General features: G+C 46.7%; 1 pseudogene across 1 annotated transcript; it reads left to right on the top strand.

Annotated features, from left to right (window-relative positions):
- Window positions 1-315: 315 nt before the first annotated feature.
- Window positions 316-21,452, top strand: LOC125516392 (cysteine-rich receptor-like protein kinase 19; annotated as a pseudogene). The gene is made up of 4 exons (XR_015609212.1): window positions 316-740; window positions 1,308-1,498; window positions 1,586-1,865; window positions 21,237-21,452. The product of XR_015609212.1 is annotated as a cysteine-rich receptor-like protein kinase 19 (transcript).
- The last annotated feature ends 1,476 nt before the right edge of the window (window positions 21,453-22,928 follow it).

Here is a 22,928-nt window from a genome sequence, read left to right as displayed (position 1 = left end):
GAATGGCGGAGAAGCTCTGCATGCACGAACTCTGCATGTAGTCACAATCTAATCACTCTAGTCGTGTGTGTAATGTGTACCACGAGTATTCAGATCGTGTAGTGCTTGCTTCCTTCCCCTGCTTTCTGGCAGAAGTATTTTTCTACTTCACTCACTTTGCACAAGAAAACCTTTTCTTTTTCTTTTTGAGCAGGACATAAAAAAAGTGACATAGAAGCAAAGGTAAAATAAAAAAAGTGACATGGAACTTTTTTTTAGAATAAAGTGACTTGGAACATGAGTGGAACACGTTACTCGCGGGGGCTAATTGGGTCTGCATGGCCTTGGAGAGGCACGTTCTGGGCGTTGGCACTGTAGTGGCCTTGGAGAGGCAGGCTCTCTCCCCGGCTCTCCGCCACGGCCTACCTCGCGTCCATCCTCCCTCACGGGGTGGAGCGGATCGGCGGGGTTGCCGTGCGCGGCGGCGGCGCTGGCAGCGGACCGGAGGAGCAACGCCGACGGCGAACCAAGGCAGCGGCGCCGAGCTGCCCAGTCAAAGTAAGTAGTAAGTTTGATTGCAGCTCAACTTGCTGTACTGCAGCACGCAATAATATGGCCAGGAGGGCATCTACGCTCTGCCATCAAGCATTAACGCTGGGGTCGTCGTCCTCGTCTTCTTCCTCGGGCCGTCGTGATCCAGATCCGCTCCATCTCCGCTCCTCTGCTTTGCTCACCCTCCGGCGGGGTTGTACAGTGCCGTGGTATGTTTATGTACATCTCGTCTCTTCTCCCTCCCTTAGTTTCTGAGATAAGATCCGTTCTGAGATGATTGCCTCTATTAGTTCAGCATCCACCATACTGCATCCATAGTGTTTTGGCTTTTGGCCTACCTCCTTTTTATTCCAAACCAGGCTAGATCTGCTCTATTCCCGACTGATGTGCTTCTAAATCGCTAACTAATTATTATCCTTGAACAAAATCGAAGCCAGACAAGAAAATTGCTAGGCTCCACGGCAGATCTATGACCTTGTATTGCAGGTTTCGGTGATTAAATCATCGACTCGGTCAATCCATATTATGCTAGGCAATTGAAATCAAACAAACTGTTCATGAAGTGGTGACTTGCTTCCTAAACATATTAGGATTCAAACACACGAATGAGCAAAATAGTTGTGTGTTATGATACTTCAGTAGTTCACTGGCTAAGGTGGATGTGAGATGCATGCATATATGTGATCTTTATTCTTCTCTGCTTCATGGTTACTTATGCAATCGAGTATATGGTTGGTGGACTCAAAACAATGGCATATATTGCTCTTCTTTTGAAGGTACTGCACCGTGGCATTGATTGCGAATGGATGGCGAAATGAGTGTCCGACACAAAGTTGACCTAGAGCGCATGCTGCTTGATGGAAGTGCAGAGCCGACGTACCTACCGTTATCCCTTTTAGAAGACATCACAAACTGTTCCTCCGATGATCAGCGAATTGGCAGCGGTGGGTTTGTGGTTGTTTATAAGGTACGAATTACCGCTAATAAGTTGTCACACTCCTGATCTGATCACCACCACACACATGCAGACAAGTAATACATGTTGTCACCGTAGGGAATGGTGGGAAAGGGGGTGGTCGCTGTGAAGAAGTTGTCCAAAACATTTGGTGTGCATGAGAATAAATTCCATAAAGAGGTTGAGTGCTTAGTGAAGGCCAAGCACAAAAACATAGTGCGTTTCCTGGGATATTGTTCTGACACGCACGGGATACCTGCAAACCACGAAGGGAAGTTTGTCATGGCTGAGGTGCGCGCGGAACTGGTTGCTATGTTTTGAGTTTGCATCAAATGGAAGCCTTGATAAATATATCTCTACTATTAAAAGAGGATCGAACGTTGTGATGGTTCGATCACCTTCCCATCTACGACAACCGTCGACAAAAAAACTCAGGATCATGCGATAAGAAAAAACTGGAAAACCAACCCACCGCACCCACGTTCTGCTAAAAAACGAAAAACAAACCAACCTCCCACGCCCCCATATCCCGCACCCCTCTCTTACGATCCAGTCTCCCGATCCAATCTCCTCAAAGATGGCCTATAGTAAGTTTAAAAAAAAGATAGCCTAGCGTGCGGTTTCGCGGGAGAGTGTGGCAATGGCATCGCCGGCAAGAGCAGCAAGGCCGCGCAGCAGCCGACGACGGAGGGGGCGAGGGGCGTCGGTGCGTCGGGGCGACGTCAGCCTCATCGTGGGTGACTGCGACATCGAACTATCCGACAGCGAGAGCGTGGGTGATCGCGGCGGTGACAAGGAGCTCGGAGGAGGAGCCAGATGCTGCGAGGAGGAGCTTCTCACTACTAGGAAAAGGGCTATAGATAGGATTGATACTAATGGCGCACCAGGGAAGTAGTGCGCCACTACTATATACTAATGGCTCACCTGTTGGTGATGCACCATTAGTATGGAAGACACTAATGGCGCACCAGAAACAGGGTGCGCCACTAGTATTAATTTTTTTTTCCATTTTTCCATACATACTAATGGCGCATCAGGTCGACAATGCGCCATTACTAGTTCTGCCTGGTGCGCCATTACTGTAATTTTTTTCTTATTCTTTTTTTTGCAAAACTATTAATGGTGCACCGCTTCACAGTGCGCCATTACTAGTTTAAACTAACAATGGCGCACTATTACACGGTGCGTCATTAATATATATATTTATATTTTTTACTAGTTTAAACTATTACCCTTCCCCGCTCCACCGGCCGCCGCCGCCGACCCCCGGCCCGCACCCTCCCCCACTCCACCGTCGCCGACGATCCACCGCACCCTCTCCCCAGCACCCTCCTCGGCCCGCTCCATCGTCACAAATGAATGCAACTAAAATTACAAAAAAATAAATTTGATTATATTTTCAAATAAATTTTTTGATGATATTTTCAAATAATAAATTTGATGATATTTTTTCATATTCATAAATATTTTCAAATAACAAATTTGATGATATTTTTTAAAAAATTATTACTGTTTTTATAAAAAAATATTACTGTCATGATTTAAACAAGTTTGAACATATTTAAACACAAATAAATATCAAACAACATTTTAAATGCATAAAAACAAAAATTGGGGAGCCTCGGAATCTAACCCAGGACCTCCTAGTGTGTGTGCTGCATGCTGACCAGTCAGGCTAGTGGGCGTGTTCTAATGGAGATAGGGTTAGGTGGAATATAACCTGACTAGTCGGGCTAGTAATTGAAACAAAATTCTAATGGCGCACCAGGGGGAGGTGCGCCATTAGAATCGTCGTACTGATGGCGCACTAGGGGGAGGTGCGCCATTGCTAACCCTCCCCCACTCCACCTATTCCCCTCGCACTGTGGCCTCCCTCCCTTCCTCACCAGATCCCGCACTCGACCCCAACCCTACGCCGCCGCCCCCTTGCTCCGCCCCCTCCGTCCGCCGCGCCTACACACCGTCGGCGACGCCGCCGTCACTGTGGTCTTGCGCTGCCCCTGCCGCCGCTGCCGGCCCTCCGCCGCGGCGCGCCCAGCCGGCCGAACCCTCCGGGGCCCCCGCCTCCCCTAGTGCGGCCACCGCGCGTCACCTCGGCCACCGACCACCCCGTGCTCCGTCGTCGTGCCTAGGAGCTGCGCCAAGCTCCGCTACGCCGTCTTGGAGGATTCGTTCGAGCTCCACCTCAACTCCGGCCCTACCCCAGCGCGGCCCGGATCCGACTCCTCCTGCTTCCCCCAGTACACCGCCTCCCTCAAGTGTACGCGCATCCTTCCTCCAGTACTCCTCTTCTGCGATTGGAAATGCTTTGCTTTACGAGCCTGCTAGGGATCCTGCAGTAGAATCATGCTTGATTTTCAGTATGGCCTTTAGTTTTGTAGGATTCATTTTACCGTGGCTTAACTGCTGAAGAATCTGCAAGTGCTCACAACTACAACTTCGATCTTCAAGCACTGATGGTACGACATGAACTGGACTTCTTGTGCCAAAATCTTTGAACTGCGTATTTTTATATTAAAAAATGTTTGGTTCTGTTCTAGAGGAAAATGATCTAGTGGTAGTAGTAGTAGTTCTGAGCATTTGGTTGTTTGTCTATTAAAAAAAGTTTAACTAAAAAGAAGTGCAAGCCACTTTGGTGCTGAAATGTGACATTGCCATGGCTGATTGTTCTGAATGGTTCACCCACAACCAATGGGCATGTTTAAATGCAATGCAAGTGCAAATTTGAAACTTTAAAGGAACTGCACTTTTTTGCAAGAGAGAGATAGCAAAAGAGAGAGATATCACTTTTTTTACATGTCTCATTGTAGTTGCTTGAAATTTTAATACAATTAGCCTGAAATAACAGGTAAGTTGACCCCTATGGGTTTACTCTTTTCGCAAACAGCACGATCCACGGCTCATACATGCATGAACTATTTTTTATGGCTATATACTTGAAGTCTTGAAGTACATATGGCGTAGTTTCTTTTTCAAGTTCTTACAGGAAATTGTGTCTTTTTCCCAACTGCTTATCTATGTGTGAAAGGAGCTAAACTAAGTTTTTACAAGTATCCCCAGTCATTTAGGGTCTTTTTGGATAGTGTCCACACTGAATCGTGTCTGGCTTGGAGCCTCCCTAAACTGTGCTTGGACAGTGTTTGGTTGCTGTCCTGGCACTGTTTCCATGCCTCGTTAAGCGGAGAGGGGTGTGCAAGTTTTGTCACCTATTTTTTGTTACATATACTTCGGGTGCTGTTGGGGGTTTCCTACTCAATGATTTTGCAGGTACCCCGAGAGGCCCTTGAGTTTGCCGGAATGTCGACTAACTTCCGTTCCGGCAAATTCGGGTACTCCATATGTCTCATTTTCAGCAAAGGTCATGCTGAAATTTTCCATGAATTTTAGCATGACTTTGCTAAAAATAGGGCATATAGGGTACTTACGACTAATGCATGGGCCGGGGTATCTTAGTACTTAATCTGTAGATTTCCAAAATTGTTCCTTGGCAATTATTGGAAACTAGCTGTATTCCTCTATCTGAGATATTCTGTGTACATGCAATATATATCCAATCAGTGGGACAAAAAGCCACGAGAAATTAGAGCTGGACATGTAAGATGCAATCTACTAATGCTTCATTATCACCCTGTTATGCTCAGCCCAACACTCCCAGTCAAGATTGGTGATAGATAGATATCATTCCCATCTTTTGTTACAAGCTAAATTATGTTCCTTGACTCCAAAACCCTTAGTTAGACCATCTGCTACTTGATTAAGTACTAATATACCCCGGCCCTAAATGATGAAAGCTTAGGCTTTTAGGGTGCCTTAGCGTCGACAAACCCTAAATGATTAAACCTTGGCTTTTAGGGTGCCTTGGTGTCGATAAAAACCTAAATGATGAAAGTTTAGGCTTTTAGGGTGCCTCGGCGTCGACCTAGGTGGCAATAGAGCCAAGTGATTAGTGCCAAGTGATTAGGCCCAACCTAGGGTGCCTCGGCATCGATAAACCCTAAATGATGAAAACTTAACTTGGCTGCCCCGGATGCCTCAGTGTCGATGAGAACCTAAATGATGTACGCTTAGGCTTTTAGGGTGCCTCGGCGTCGACAAACCCTAAATGATGAAAGCTTAGGCTTTTAGGGTGCCTCGGTGTCGACAAACCCTAAATGATGAGACCATGATCTTGTTCCTTGACAATAACCAACTTTTTGACCAAACTTTTTTCCTATTTAGAGCGAAACATGGCCCACAACGATGAGGCCGGTGGTTCGGGCGGCAAGCAATTCTGGGAGCTGTCCCAGGATATGTCGTCATCATCATCGGACGACGAAAGTCTCCCGGCGGAGTGCGACTGGTGCCACGACGATCGAGGTCTGTGCGACATGCCTCACCTGGACGATGATCGGCGCTTCAGCATTAAGCTCGAGGAGACCTTCGAAGTTGAAACGGTACACAACGACGACAAGTGTTATTTTCATAATTAAGCATGACTTCAACTATTTCAACGTGTAATTTTCATCTTTTACAATTCGAGTATAGCTTATCCCATGCCATGCAAGACGCTATGTCTTGGAGAGGATGGATTTTGAAGACCATAAAATTTCTGAAACAAAGAAAATTCACTTAAGGACTCATCACGATGTGGACTTTGAAGTAAATCTATATAATTCTGAGAGCGTAACCCATTTTGGTTGCAAAAATTGGGAAGCATTTTGCAAGATGTATGGTTTTGATGAGGGTATGCTTATCACCATGGATCTTGGTAATCCTGACATCAACCAAGACAATATGGACATTTGGGTCCTTGTTGATACGCCTCCAGTTTACCGCTATGTGAGTTTCTCAAACATAGTTATTAGCTAATTTATATTGTTTATTTCAAAATAGTTGACAGCTTATTTCCATTGACAGCTTATTTTTATTGTTCAAAGAATGTGCGGGAGATGGTAGACAAAACCCACTACACCGATGGCTCCGAATTAACAACTTACAAGGAGAAAAATCATTTGGTCGGATTTTGTACTAACATTGAGAATTACAATATCTACAATCAAACTCCTCAACATTATGATAAATACGTGCCACTAGTGCATGTGTTCAACTACGGTAACTACCATGGAGATACCCTGGTAAGAATTTTACTATTACGACATCCGTGCATCTTTTGCATACTTCTAAAACTAGTACATCATTGCTAACTATGAAGTTATTACTATGTTTTTCAACAGATAATCCCAGAGAATTGTGTGCCTCATATGATGTATCTGAAAGGTAGTGTTAATGTTTTGAACATACAGCCAGGTCGTCCTACGAATCTCAACTGTCCATACGAAATTTCTAAAAGAAGTGGAGACATGAAAATCAGAGGATGAAAAAAATGTTTGGACAGTCGTAAGGAGCTTCTTGGAAGCAAAAGGAAACGAAGCGCAAGAATTGGAGACAGGATGTTCTCCATTCTCCATAATGGAGAGTCAGGGTCTATATTGTTTTATGCCATTTTAGCTTAAATAGGGTATTTAGGTCCTGCCTAATACTGATGATCATGTGCTAAGAACAATTAAGTAGGGTTGGTTCGAAGACTATCAAGATGATGATCGTATGACTTGTTATGAATAACGAGTAGAAGTTGTATGATGATGATTAGTAGGACTTGTTAGGATTAGTATTACTTCCGACAAACTCGATACTTGCGGTCTTGAGACTTGTAATGTTTTATCTTTGTTCGGTCTTTTGAATTCGGAGACTAATATGATGAATTGTATTCGGAGACTAATCTTCTATTGTATTCGATGAATCTAATGTTGCTGTGTGCTGCTGTCTATATTCTGTCTAATAATATATTTTATATTCTGTCTAATAATATATTTTGTAACCTGCACAAAAATCAGAAAAGGAAAAAAAACCAAATATTCATACTAATGGCGCATCACCACCAGGTGCGTCATTAGTATGCCAAAGGATACTAATGGCATATCAACAGAGAATGCGCCATTAGTATGACAAAGTCATGCTTATGTATGGCCCCCCGGGAGGCACACTAATGACGCATGCTGTTACATACTAATGGCGCACTAGTTGATGCCCCATTAGTATACCAGATACTAATGGCACATCTATGGTGCGCCATTAGTAAGATATACTAGTGGTGTGCTACTAATGGTGCATTGATAATGCACCATTAGTAGGCAAAATCAGTGCGTCATTAGTAGGCCTTTTCCTAGTACTGTCTTCAGCAGCACTGCTCGGGCCTCCAGCGGCCACAGGTCGAAGATGTGTGAGAGGTAAGGAGATATATACTTCTAATGTGTACTATTCTGACAGCAGATATAGCCCCAAGTGACGCCTGATTAGCAGCAGGTGCAGCCGATGAAGACATGCTTCGCTTTCGCCTTCGTTTGGTCGTCGACTCCTGCGCTGGCTCGCACATCATGGCGGTGGAATCGCACTCCTCCACGTCCCGTGTAACCTTGAATTCTTGATGTGTCTCTCAGCTGCATCGCTCTACTTCCATTTGCTGGAACCGAGGGGCCTTGGATGCGTGCACGCGCTCTACTTTCGCTTGCTGGCACCGGGAGACCTCGGATGCGTGCACCGGTGCACGCACTCTACTTCCACTTGTTGGCACCGGGGAGCGCTCGGATGCGTCCACGCGTGCGTTCATTGCCCTGTCGTCTCTGGCCCTTCCCGCTACTCCGCTCCGCTGGTGTGCTATCGCCGACGGTATCCGAGACAGCTCCTGCCGCAGACTCTCACCGAGTACTCGCTGGTCTCCAACACCGTCGAGCCGTGCAAGTCGTCGCTGACACCGCATCACAATCCCGATTTCTTGTCAGCAGCGGTGGTGGCGGCCTCCCGCTTCAGAACATGATGGTAGTTATTCCTTTTAGCATCCTCACTACAAGTCCATATACATGTTGTAGACTGTATATACCAGCATGATGGTAGTTAGAGCATGATTCTATGATAACTTTGGGCTGTCCCCACAGACCACAAAATGTAGTGTTGGTTTATTGTTAGTGTGTCATAGAAGTGAATTGCTTACTCTCGTACGAGAAAACTGATCTTAGTTCCAGGATTGTGCACATGATTATGCATGCCTAAGCACGCAAATCGAATCATGTGATTTTGGCTCTATATATCAGACTACCCCTACAGCTTTGAGTAATATTATCTCAAAGGAACATGGCAGCAACACTCCCAGAAGAATGGAACCAGAAATCCCAAAAGGTACTGCATAGGAGACCGATCAGTGAAGGGTGTGTGGCACAATGAGGCAATATTTGGTTGACTGCTTTGTAAAAGTAGCTTCTTTATTGGATTAATTTTTTTGTCCCCCCCTCCCCTCCCGTTGATTTTATTTTATCATTTCTCGATATTTTGAATGGAAATTTGGTATGCAAACAGTTCCTTTTTTTATATGGTTGTGTTTTTTCTATGGGTGTGGCTATCTCAGTCGACTGAGACTTAACTAAAATCGCATTCAAGTGACAGAGCATATAAAAAGAAGATAGAAAAAAGTAAAGATTTTTTTTTTGCACGGATCTCATGTAAGTCTTACGAATATAGCATCGACTGAGACTTGGTCGACTAAGATTTAGCAACCCGGGTTTTCTATATACTGTTGGAATCCCATAGCTATCTCGGCGGAGTTGATTCTGTGAGTTCATGGATGAGAATCAACAAAGTAGTTGTTTCTTATTTGGTATATCTACTCCCTTGTAAATATATCTTTCACATATGTAATATGGGAACGTACTCTTTTGAAAACCATTGCCACAAGGAGATGGGAATGTGACTTGATGAAGGGCAGCCACCAAGCCGACTAGAGGATGTGCACAGACAACTATCGCAAGGAGATGGAGAAAGACAAGAGAACATGACTCAATCCTGGATGGCGCAAAAAAAACTAATTTTCACTGTGATGCTGAATATGCAGCATAAATCCCATTAAGGTTCTATGTCACATACGGAGGGTTGATTTGGCTTTGGGGAGCATAGGCTCTCAAATGAACAATCAGTTAAAAATATCTATTTTTTTACATGTTCATATTAGTTTAACAAGCATGCTTGACAATTTTCATGGAGTGAATTCCGGTTTTTACCCCCTATTTTGACATTTTTGACACTACTTACCCCATTTAGCAAAATTTCATCCATTTTACCCCATTTAACAAAAGTTCTGCCACGATTTACCCTGTTTAAAATTTCATGAGTGTTCTGGCAGACAGGTCCCAATTGTGAAGTCTAGCTGGCATGCCACATCGATGGTTTTTTCCTGCTTATTTTTCTCTCTCGTGAACCAGTCCTCACGGCTTCTCCCGACCGGACCGGCCCGATGGAGGTCACTTGCGTCTCGTCCAACGCATAATGCCTGAGTCGACCACGCTCCTTACTCACGCCTAATAGATTGCATCGCCCGTCCAAGCTTCTGCCCTCACGTACCCGTCAGGCTCGCTCGAACTTATGGTTAGGGATTGTCAGGCAACGGCAGCGGCGTGATTTCATACCTCCTCGAGCGGCGTTATATATGGTCGTGACATCAAGGCAAGAAATGACCCCGTGGAATCCGGCTCTGTCAATCTCGCCGACGTCTGGGCGCGACATCAAGGCAAGAAATGACCCCATGTAATCCGGCTCCATCAAGCTCGCCGACGTCGGCGTGGGCGCGTCCATGTACATGCCCCCATCAGGTTGTGCTCGGTTGCAGATCTATGGGGGCCGCTCGTCCAACAAATCAGCGAGGTTGGTGAACAAGCAAGCCCTCATGTCGTACCCCATTCCACATGATTTTGACCATCTCCATCATATGTGTATTATGAAGTTTTCCTGACTCATGCATTGGCCGGTGAGGTGTTTGATTCAGACAGAATTAAAATGCTTATTAGAAGATCACGTGTATACATATCACCCATCTATAACTGACGTACATTGATTTAAAGTTTTTTCACCATTTTGAATATTGTTGAAATCCTTTTTTTTCTTTGTTTGCAGCGTGTGTGTGATTCGAAGGAAGGCGAACAATGTGTGCTATGAATATTGGAGGCCAGAGTGGTGCGGCCCAACTTACGCCTTGTGCGTTGGACGCGAGCGACCTGCTCTGGCAATCATATCAGGCCAGCCCAGTCGAACGAAGCTGCGAGGACTGGTTCAACGTGGAGAAAAATAGGTAGGTAAAAACTGTTGATGGGGCATGCTAGGTGGACCTAACAATTGGGACCTGCTCATCAGAATGCTCGTAAAATTTTAAAATGGGTAAATTGTGGCAAAACTTTTGCTAAATGGGGTAAAATGGATGAAATCCTGCTAAATAGGGTAATTAGTGTCAAAAACATCAAAATAGAGGGTAAAAACCAGAATTCACTCATTTTCATGCGAAACGGGTCAAGGGTGCTTCGTTAGTGAAAATTTTAAATTAAGTGTAATACATTAGGTATTGAACTTGTTTTTTCTTTTGGCACAACTATGATTTTTTTCTTTCAGATTTTTAACTAGAAAAGAACAACATTTTTGGTCCGCGGGAGCACGTGCTTCTTGGAGCCGAATTGGATGATCGGAACCACCTCAATAGTTGAAGAATGCAAGCACATAACTGGCGGTAGCATGATCGAGAACTATAACAAGGAGGGAACATCAACATAGTTGAAGGTAGAGATGACAGTAAATGGAGAGGGATTGGGAAGCAAGGGGCAGGTTGTTTTTGGGGAACAAAAAATGAAAAAAAAACATGCAAGGGTTTCTGACATAGTGAGAGACTGTATTGATATTGTGTTCTACGTGTATGTTGACACTAAATAATGTATATGTACATAATATCATAAGTCCGTGGCAACGCGCGGGCACTCAACTAGTTAATGGTAATGATCGCACCGTCTATTTCTATTTATTTTTATCGAATGTCATTACAGCTATTTAAAAATTTCAAGATGCTCTCAAACTAGTTTTAACCGTCTACTCATTCTGATCCAATGGCCTGTCAAGGAAGGTGGCCTATTACTCAAAGGAGGCAACACCATGTTAAAGATCGTGAAGTTAGTATCTTGCTAGTTCACAGTTGTATTCATCAATGTTTTCGAGTCGACGAGTCGTTCTGGGGTATAGCGACTCTTGACTAGTCGACATGAGCAGACCAGCAGCAGCCGGTGGCAACCAGGGGAGGAGCAGCAGCAGGCCGGCAACCAGGGGTGGAGCAGCAGCAGGCCAGCAACCAGAGGAGCAGCAACCGGGGGAGGAGCCAGCAACGAGGGGAGGAGGGGAGGAGCAGCAACCAGCTTGCGGTGGCGCCGCCCGGTAGGATTGTGGGGCGGCGGCGGCCAAGGGGCAAGGAAGATGGTTGCGGGATAGGTTTGGGTTCGAAAAACTCTACAGTCTACACTTACAGACTGCACCCCCACGGGCTGCACTTACAGGCATACGTGTCCCAGATAATCCATCTCCCTTCGTGAATTTCAATTGTGGGGCACGGTGATGCCCAGTCAATTATTGTCACGTCATCCAGTAACTTGCAATCCCGTGAAGCTTGCCTGTAAGTGTTGCAAAGCTCGTTTGGGTTTTCCTCAACAAAAAAAAGCTTGTTTGGGTTGGGGGAAAACTAGTCTCGATCTAGGTTTCACGGGGCCATTGGGCAACCAAATCGAAAAAAATATGAAAGGTGGGGCCAGCTTTTACTCATTCAACTGGACCACGACGCCCCAAAAAAAATGAAAACCTATTTCTTCCCTAAAATAATACTGGACTACGACAATACGTGGGGCAACCAACAAGGCGAGTGCTAGGCGCCGGTGAATCTGGGCGGTCGGACCAGCGCCGTAGGATCTATTGATTAGGAGCCGCTCGATTCCCTCTTCCTCCTCTGGACGTCTCTCTTCTATGAGAAAAAAACTGCCACGTGCCGCCATGGACGACGAGGCGCGGGCCTCGAAGCACCTTCCCGCGCGACCTAGACTACCAGCCGCCGGTGTGAATCGCCGCCAGGGATACCCCTCGATGTCGGGCGCGCCCCCTTGCTGGAGGTGCTCCATTCCCACCGGAATATTTCAGCTGCTTGTGCCCGCCGGCAATAGCGATGCTCATGGGCGCCTCCACTTCACCGTCGGCGTACTATGCTGGCTGCACGCACCTGGCTGCTGCCAAGCTTCCCGCCGCCAGTGTGTTACTAACCTCGCTCCGTCTCGCCGCCTGGGTTCACTAGACGACTCAATCAGAATTTTCCCTGTATATTGTTGGTGCTTGACTTAAGCTGTAAAAAACTGAACAAAGGTAGCTCTTTTTGTGTGGCCTAAACGAATTTGATGTGCGTATGAATGAAAGTTTGCGAATTTTGCAATGTATGCGGTGTCCACTCTTGTGATATTTGCATTGATATGATCAACAGTTCAACTTTGTCATTTGGGCATAACCTTACGATTACCATGCGAGGCATGTGATTGTAGAACAGCAGATTGAGCCGGAGATCTGCTGATCGTTTTGCTGTTCCTTCAATCCTTCTATCTTCTTTTTGTCATCCTGTTGACCGTCATCCGTCAGTGTGGACGGACCATCAAACCCTGCACTTTCTTTTTGCTCCGTGGTCAATGAATGTTATCCTAGCATGTCATCAGAAACGAACTTATCTGATCACCAAGAACTTACAGTTTGCATATTTATCCGCGGAACTGTTAGAACAATGGCATTAGAGCTATTGCACACTCTTTCAGTCATCATAGTATATCAGTTCAGCCCCGGGCCGACGGGGTGGCGGCTCAGCGACGGGGGAGTGCCTGTACCCCGTTACCCGACGCCGTAGCGAAGCCCACGTATTTCGCCGAGGAGGTCGAGGTCGCGCGCGCCTCCCTGACCGACGACGAGCGCTCCCTTCCCAGTACGCCGCCGGCAATCACGCGGCTTGGGCGGCGTACTTCCAGCGCCGCCAGCAGCAGCGCCTGGCCTCCACCAACGACGCGCCGGTGGTCGGCGGTGTGAAGAACAGCGTGGGGCGCCACCTGTGGTGGGGCGTCCCGGGCCGCACGCTGGAGGGCGTGCTGACGCACCTCGACGGCGGCAACAACCCGCCGTTGACCTATCCTGCGACAGGGGCCGCCCCGTCGCAACACCGACACGCATGGGCGCCAAGGAGGTTTGCATCCTCCTTGTCTTCCTCCTCTCGCTCATCTTCCCACTCCTCCGGTTCTCCGGCGCTTCTCGGCGTCAAGGCCGAGCCCGCGGCGGAGACGCCAATCGGCCGGCGCAGTCGCAGCGTCGGCATCGTCATCAACGAGGGCGGCCAGCGCGCCCCCTCCTCGTCGGCTCCTCCGCGCTTCGTCAAGCCGAAGATGGAGCCGGGGCTGGCGCCGTTGGAGGCGGAGTTCGACGACGACGACGCGGCCCTAGAATGGGTGATGTGAACTGGGGCCCGATCTTTCGATGAGAGGGAGGTAACTACGATTTTTGGGTGGGATTTGACCCTCACGATCCGGCTACCAACCGTACAGGAAGAACCGTACACGACTGATATCCACGGCAATCGCTGAACCAACTCCCGGTGTTATCGACCGAACCAACGGCGCGATCGACCTATCCACGAAGGATTTTTCCTGCAAGCAAATCGAAGAACATGCAAGAAAATAATAGCCAAGCAATCTCAAAATTGCGAATATGATAGATGGGATTAATCTCACAAGATGGGGTTCCGATAGGATGTCTTGACGGTCGCACTAGCCGCTACGAGCGAAGACAAATAAAAGTAGCAATATAGCTAAACTTCTCTAAACAAAACCCGAGTCTAAACCCTAACAAAGGCTAAGTATTTATTGTAAATGGCGCCGCCGTTAACTGTCGGTACTGCGCATAGTCGTGCCCAATATGAACAGGTACGTACGGTCTAAGGAATCATCAGCCAGCCCAGAAGGTGACCGAATCCCTTCATTATTAATTAATGAGATGGGCTGAGATGGGCTGGTGTGTACGTGGCTCTAGTCCATTAAGCCCGGTCCTCTTTCTCTTGTCTTGTATTTGGAACATTGAGCACGTAGCATGCAATATGTATGCCTCGGTTGATTGTGCGCATGCATCTAAATCCTTGTAATCTTCTCTTGTCCTCTCTTCAACACCTTTGTTCCTGAGTACAAGCAGATCATAATATGAAGGCAGTATCAACTTCTTATTAGTTAAATCACATGCACCGAGGAACAAAAGTACCTGGTCTTTTATTTGCCGTGAAATATTCAGAGACGTTTTTATGATAGCTATGTCCGCATCATCCTCCCTTCCTTGAAAACAAAGTCATCCTCGACTTTTGTCTACCTGAAATGCGTCATAGCGCAAGGCAAAAGTAGGTGCAGCATGTATATGTTCTTTCATAGGTGTTAGCTCATGAGGCTGTGATAAATTTGTGATATCACCATTCTGAAAATCGTGATAAATTTTCTCATGGCGGAGCATAACATCATCATAAATTGTATCCCATGTCGAGTCTATATATAAATTATGGGGACACAAATGAACTTTCTGACCACCCGGTATGTCCAGATCATAAGTTGAAACACTCAATGGAAAAATTCAGAATTGATAGCAAGCATACTATGTGTAGTACGATCCGTTAATTTAGCTTTCTCATCATTTATAATTTCATCGGGGGTCATAGAAAGCAAGTTAATGTTTTTTCCTTCAAACATGAGACTATGCGAATTTGTTCTACCATGATGTATAACACTATTATCATATTGCTAAGGTCGACCTAACAATAAAGAACAAGCTTGCATAGGTACAACTTCACAGTCAACATAATCATGATACGAACCAAGTGTAAAATGGACTCTCACACGACGTGTTACCTTCAACTTACCACAGTCGTTGAACCATTGGATGTAATATGGATGGGGGTGTCTCGTAGTGGTGAGGCAAAGTTTCTCGACCATATTTATACTCGCCAAATTATTGCAGCTCCCACCATCAATGAGCACACGAACTGAGTGCCCTTTGACAACAAACTTAGTTTGGAAAAGATTATGGCGTTGATTTAACTCGGCATGCCCCACCTGGGCACTAAGTACCCGCATGGTTACAAGGCTTGGGTACTGATCTGCCATATCAGCATTAATATGTATCTCCTTCGTGTCATGCTCCTTAGTGTCACCTGCATTATTAGTGGCAAGCATAGCATCATCCAAATCACTACCAGAGGAGTACCCACCATCTTCCCGCACAATGAATGTTCGTTTATTTGGACAGTCCTTCATCAAGTGTCTGCCACCTTTGCATATATGACACTTCATGTCCCTTGTGCGTCCAGACGAAGTGGTGGGTGCTAGAGAAATTGCTTTCGAAGCCTCGGATGATTGTGGAGCTGATTTTGAACTTGATGGGTGTGTACCATTGTTAGTGGACGAAACAGTAGAAGATGGTGTCCATGATGAGCGGCGACCTGCAGAAAAGTTACCTCGTCCCATGTTGTGTCGTCCCTGTACTTCCCTTTCAGCTTTACAAGCAAAATGAAACAAACGAGTAATAGAATTGTACTCCTTATAGTCCAATATATCCTGAATATCACGATTCAAACCACCTAAAAATCTAGCCATCATAGCATCTTCGGTTTCAACTAATCCACATCGCACTAAGCCAGTTTGCAATTCTTGATAATAATCCTCTACAGAACTGCTACCTTGTTTTAAACGTTGCAATTCATTTAGTTTATCACGAGCATAATATGAAGGAACATAACGTTGTCGCATAGCTCGTCTTAAAGCATCCCAAGAAGTAGGTATATTATTTGCATTAATACGACAATATTCACTCCACCACATGGAAGCAAAGTTTGTAAATTCACTAGTGGCTGCCCTAACTCGTTGGTTTTCAGGAATATCATGACATGCAAATTTTTGTTCAACAGAAAGTTCCCAATCAAGTTAGACATCTGGATTATATTTACCATTGAAAGCAGGCATAGTAAATTTAATTTTAGCACTAGAGTGGTCATAATCTCGAACATCATACCTGTGTGGACCTCGTGCCATACCTTGACGGTTGAAACATAGTTGTCGATGAGCACGGCCATTGTGGTGGTTGACCATTTGATCGTCTTCGGTGTCACCAGAATAATCCTCGTAGTTGTCCCCATGTCGCTCGTGGACGCGAGGAGGAATTTGTGGGTGCTGGTTTATGGTGGCAGCATCGGTGGCAGTAGCGGGGTGCTGTGGATGACCCATGGGCACACGTCGAGCTCGCGAAGTAGCGACAACACCCGTGGAATTGTGAGGAACATCGTTATTGTTGACGGGAGGTGTAGTCCGCAGCTCGTCCAAACGTAACAAGATGTCCTGTAGTTGTGTGTTGGCAACACCTTGTGCATCCTCGATGGCCTTGAGCCTCTCTTCTGCCACAATCTGAGCACCCTCAAGTTGGGCGAGACGCTCGCTGGTGACTTTAACATCCGCGGTGAGTCCCTCAAGTGTGGGCTGATCCTGTGCCATTGTTAGCGAAAGAGAAAAAAAACAATGTATAATCCCTATCAACTAACAGGATGTGGTGGACAAAATTCGCTCACACTCAAACTTAGTATCAAATTCTTACTTGTTCTTACCAATGCAACAGGTGGTGATCGACGCGTTGGTGTTGGCTTCAAACGACCGATGAAAATTGGATGGAGCGATAACCAGGAATCAGTAGTGTCGGGACCTGTACTTATTGGTAGGAAAAAGTGTAGCTTGGCAAAGATTTCTCAACTCACAATATTAGTGGCACAATTTAGCAAAAAGCAATGCAAGTTGAATAATTGCTCAAACTCCTAACTAGTGCTGGCAGTTGACTAGCAAGAGATAAAACAATCTAAGCCCAGATACTGAATCAAATGAGTGGAAGCTGATGAAAATATGAATGCTCTAAATAGCTAGATATAAGTGAGGTATGGCAGTATATGGAAACCTAAAGCAGAAAAATGTCCAACAGATATCACGTATACGAACAAAGTAAAGTTTCTGGACAATAAAAGATATAACAAAAGATGCTAACCGGCCTGAACTTTTTTGTCTTACTTTTTCTTCTCTGTTTTTTTTTCAAATTTTTTTCTCTTTTTTTCTTGCTCTTTCCTTTTTTTTTGCTCTTTCTTCTTTTTTTTTTTCCTTTGACCAGGCCAGTTACCAACAAGTATACACACGTAATAAGAGGATAACAGAATTAAACCAGAGTGTGCTACTAGAAGCGACCTGATTGTACTACTGGAGATATAGGAGATTAATGAAGTGTTAGATGCGTAGGCAGGCAACTCCAAACGTTTAACAGTAGCACGGGCTAGCGATGCACAAAGCAAACAGCAGTTAAGCGGCGCCAAGGAGCAGAGGGAGCAGCTACGCACAGGTGGACGTGTGGGGTCGGCGTAATTTGCTGAGGCGTACACACGGTGGCTGGATAGACTGATGTGTGATGAAAAACAAGTTGTTGGCAGAAGGCTAGGGTGACGCGCAAGCAGAAAAGATATGAACAGAAAAACTTCTCGGGATGTTCCCTGGCTAGTGGCCGGAATCTGGGGCGTGCACGCGGCAGCAGCGGAGCAATTTCTAAGGCGGATGGGACGTGGTGTATAGGTGCAGTTGGCGCGTATGCCACAAACACGTAAACTTGGCAAATCAGGTACACGGTGCGCAGCGGATGGATTAATGTGGCAGAAAATATGATGGACAAAAACAAAGTCGATCTAGTAGATAATTTGCTCTCGGACTAATCTAGACCAGTACTAGTATTAGATGAATGCAACCAAAAATTCAACTACACAAATACTAGATGCAAAAATTGCTAGAGGCTAAAAAGGTTGGTGCAGCGGATGAACTAATCTAATTTTTTTTGGCTTTTTGTGGGTTGTAGGATTAAAATTAATCTAATCTAAGAAAACTGTAAATCTCTCGCCGATGAACCTGAAAACTAATACCACTTGATGTGAACTGGGGCCCGATCTTTCGATGAGAGGGAGGTAACTACGATTTTTGGGTGGGATTTGACCCTCACGATCCGGCTACCAACCGTACAGGAAGAACCGTACACGACTGATATCCACGACAATCGCTGAACCAACTCCCGGTGTTATCGACCGAACCAACGGCGCGATCGACCTATCCACGAAGGATTTTTCCTGCAAGCAAATCGAAGAACATGCAAGAAAATAATAGCCAAGCAATCTCAAAATTGCGAATATGATAGATGGGATTAATCTCACAAGATGGGGTTCCGATAGGATGTCTTGACGGTCGCACTAGCCGCTACGAGCGAAGACAAATAAAAGTAGCAATATAGCTAAACTTCTCTAAACAAAACCCGAGTCTAAACCCTAACAAAGGCTAAGTATTTATTGTAGATGGCGCCGGCGTTAACGGTCGGTACTGCGCGCAGTCGTGCCCAATATAGACAGGTACGTACGGTCTAAGGAATCACCGCCAGCCCACAAGGTGACCGAATCCCTTCATTATTAATTAATGAGATGGGCTGAGATGGGCTGGTGTGTACGTGGCTCTAGTCCAGTAAGCCCGGTCCTCTTTCTCTTGTCTTGTATTTGGAACATTGAGCACGTAGCATGCAATATGTATGCCTCGGTTGATTGTGTGCATGCATCTAAATCCTTGTAATCTTTTCTTGTCCTCTCTTCAACACCTTTGTTCCTGAGTACAAGCAGATCATAACATGAAGGCAGTATCAACTTCTTATTAGTTAAATCACATGCACCGAGGAACAAAAGTACCTGGTCTTTTATTTGCCGTGAAATATTCACAGACGTTTTTATGATAGCTATGTCCGCATCAATGGGCGCGTCAGGACTCCATTGCGATGGAGAAGGCGCGCCGGGAGAAGGAGAAGGAGCGCCAGCGCGCCGCCCTGTGCCGCTTCGAGGAGCGCCGACGCGGCCGCGTTGAAGATGGCGTCGTCGTCTTATGCGACAACGACGACGACGACGACGCGCCGCCGCCAGTCCGCCATGGTGACGCCGGGCAGGGCTCCAGCAGGGGCGCCCGCGTGAAGGAGGAGAAGGCCGACGACGACAATGGCGGCGACGGCGGCGACGACTTCAACCCTTTCTTTTTTAGATTAGGTTAATGTAATGAAATTTCGCGAATTTCACCGAAATTTGCCATGTTTGACCGAAATTTAACTAGTTTTTATCATAACTTCGCCGAACGGTCCTTTGTTTTTTTTAATACGCGCCTGGGGGTGCTCTGGGGGCCGACGGCTGGGGACCGACTCGCCCCCAGGGCCATTTTTTGCGCCGGCTCACCCCCAGGCGGCGCTTTTAGACGCCCCCTAGGGGGCCAATGGCTGGAGATGCCCTAACAACTCCAACGCCGAGTAGCTAGGCCACAGCCGACAGAATCAAGCAGTAGGTGGTGCTGCGAGTGGGGCGGATGAGAAGGATGGTCGTGGAAGGAGCACCGGTGGCTAGCGATACAGCGAGCAGAGGAGTTGCGCCTCCATGGGCGAGATCCCGGGGGCACCGAGGAGCGTCGTCGTGGACGACAGGAGAGGGTAACGGGGACGGGGCACCGGAGCTTCCGCGACAGAGGGAGCAGAAGAGTAGCGGCGGCGGCGGCGGCGACGACAACAACGAGTGAGCTAGCGTTTCATTTGCTACAAGTCTTTCTTTGATCTTTGTCAAAACTGGATACCATCCTATTCTGGAAAGGATAGGGCTATTGTTTCTATTGGTGCTGCTGCTTTGATATGGACTTTGGAAAACAAGGAACAAATCCTGTTTTCAACGTGTTCTCCTTTCAAATCCTATCAATGCAATATTTACCCTGTGTTCTTTGTTGGATTCATGGATGATTCTACAGAGAAAAGGTGTGCAAAAAATGCTTAGGGAGGTTTCCAAGAGGCTATCTCGGGTAGCAAATGAAGTCTACAGAAGAACATATGGGTGGAATCCTTCTGCTCTAAGACTGGGTTTTGTGTCTGCATGAAATTGGGCGGTTCTGTAGTATGTTCTGGTTTTTAGACTTGCCTATTGTTTTGGCTGATGTGCAAATTGTAAAAGATGTTTAAAAGTCTGTTCTCTCTCCGGTAGTGGGTGATTTGGCATGCTATAGATATGGTTATATGTCTAGGATGTAGGTTGCTTATCAGTTGATGAGGTGATGCATCAGGTCTCATGGAAAAAAGTGATGTGGTGGTTGTATCTAGACTTATATTTTCTTAATGAAAATGGGGGCCATGTGACCCTTTTATCGAAAAAAAGCTAGCATGACGCCGGCGAAGGAAAAGCGATTAGGGATTTGTAAACAGGAAGGCTTCAAGTCGGAAATATAATGGGATTTACGGTTGCTTTGAGATTCGTTTCTTGAGGTGTCAGGCGCTGGAGCGGGTCTCATGTTCGGGTGCGTGCGACCCGGTTGTATAAGATTTTTTTCCTAAAAAGGCTAATGGGGGCAATAATTTTCTTTTCTTTCTTGGAGTAAATGCATTCAGCAGAAAAGCGGTTTTTGAGAGAAAAAAATCCAGTTAGTGGAAAGAAGAGGCAACCTGCTATAGCAGGTTAAGGTCCGCATGGACATATGTTAGGCTCAACATATTTAATAATAAGAAAAAATTCTGTCAACGGTCGACTTCGGACTATAGTCTAGAAACATACCTAAGGGAAGAAAGCATATGCCAGGATTCGCTATTCTTAATTAGCTCCTTGATGATAAGTTATAACAGCTTAAAAGAGAACTCACTTAAAATGATTTGGATGATTAGGCATTTGTAGATTTACATTACATTATCAGTATCCAAGGGACGGAATATGAAACCCATTTCCTCTGCAGATGCTTTTCAGGGACTTGAATGGATAAAGCGTTATCAGATAATCAAGGGAATATGTGAGGGCTTACTTCATCTTCACCAGAAGCGCATACTCCACTTAGATCTGAAGCCTGCTAATATATTACTAGATGAACACATGGTATCCAAAATTGCTGATTTTGGTCTATCAAGGTGCCTTGATAAAGAGCAAACCCGGGCTTCTACTGTGAACCTATGTGTATCGCTGTAAGCCAGTCGCTTGGAAACTCTTCTTCGTTTGGCACAAATATATATTTGTGTGCAGATTCATTGACCAGGATTTAAGATTCTCCTCACTTGTGGATCTCTTAGGTCTAATGTGTACTTAAAGTAGGGTACAATTTTTATTTTAAATTGGTAGCCCATTCTTGAACTCGATATCTCTTTACACGGGTACCTTGTTGTGTTCCGTACACCAAGCAGCTTACCCATTACCGAAAAAGGCTTTTGCCTTGCTTTTTTTTGAAAAAGGAGGATGATCCCCGGCCTTTGCATCTCGGAGATGCATGCGGCCATTTTATTAATTATTCTCGAGGATCTTATAAAGTAGAATAATAATATGCCTGAATCTGCCATCTTGACAACATTTGCCGCTATTCCTATCCAAATGATGAAGGGATGCAAGCTGGGCCACATACCCAGACCTCTCACATAAGCCTAACATCTAAAGCCGGAGGTCCCGACCGAGCCATCTGCCAGGTCCGGGGCTCAAACCGGTCCGACGTACTCACATGTGTCATCGCCGCCGTCTTCCACTGGTCCATCTTCAAAGCAGATTGAGGTGATAACCTTGGCAGGTTCTCCGCCATCGACGCCACCACAACGCCAAACAACGACCTCCACCAACGCGAGCCTTGGCAGGTCCTCCGCCATTGACGCCACCACGACGCCAACTGACGATCTCCACCTACGTGATTCCATCTCCAAGCAACGAACGTAAATCCATGCTAAGATAGGGCCGCACCACCGCCGTCGTCCACCACCCACAAGCGCCACCCAACCCCAAGGTTCCCAAAGCGGCGCCTTCAAGAAGGGAACGGCGCCGTGAGCGCCTCCGCCACCCAACAAAGTTAGGGCTTTTGCCCGGGATACCTAGGGAAAGGTGAAGTGAGGAGATCAGTCCATACAGACGCCTCCAAGGAGGGGAACGGCGTCCTCAGGCGTCACCGTCGGTGCGGCGGGTCAAGGCCGGCTAGGGATTTCGCCCGAACTAGATCCCTGCCACCAGCAGCGCCTCCTGTACAGAATTGGCGACCAAGAGGAAGCGCGGCCCGATCAGGCTGACCCGCACGCCGAACAGGGGAGGAGGGGAGGCGCCAGATCATGCGCACCGGTCGCCACAGAAACCGCCGTCGGCCGCCAACGACCACCGGATCCCGCCGCCCGCGCGGCCGGGACACCAGATCCACCGCCCGCATGGCTGCTAGCTGGCCGTACCTTGCCAATGGAGCCACCGCTCCAGATCCGGGGTTCCCCACACAGAGGCAGGGCTACCGAGGCCCCGCCGCCACCATCCTTGGCGCCCCGGGCTTGCCCGGCGGCTGCCTCAGGCGGCGGCGAGGAGGTGGGACGAGGTGGGGAGGAGGCCACGGCGACGCGGCTAGGGTTCCCCCGCCGCCGGGGAAGGCGACGCGGGGGTCGCGTGAGGAGGGGGTACGCCAAAAGATCACTGAACCCAACCAAATAT

This window comes from Triticum urartu, chromosome 6A, assembly GCF_056163025.1.
Source record: "Triticum urartu cultivar PI428250 chromosome 6A, HENAU_Tu73, whole genome shotgun sequence".
NCBI lineage: Eukaryota > Viridiplantae > Streptophyta > Magnoliopsida > Poales > Poaceae > Triticum > Triticum urartu.
Note: the sequence above shows the minus strand (reverse complement) of the source record. Positions and strands in the feature narration are given on the sequence as shown.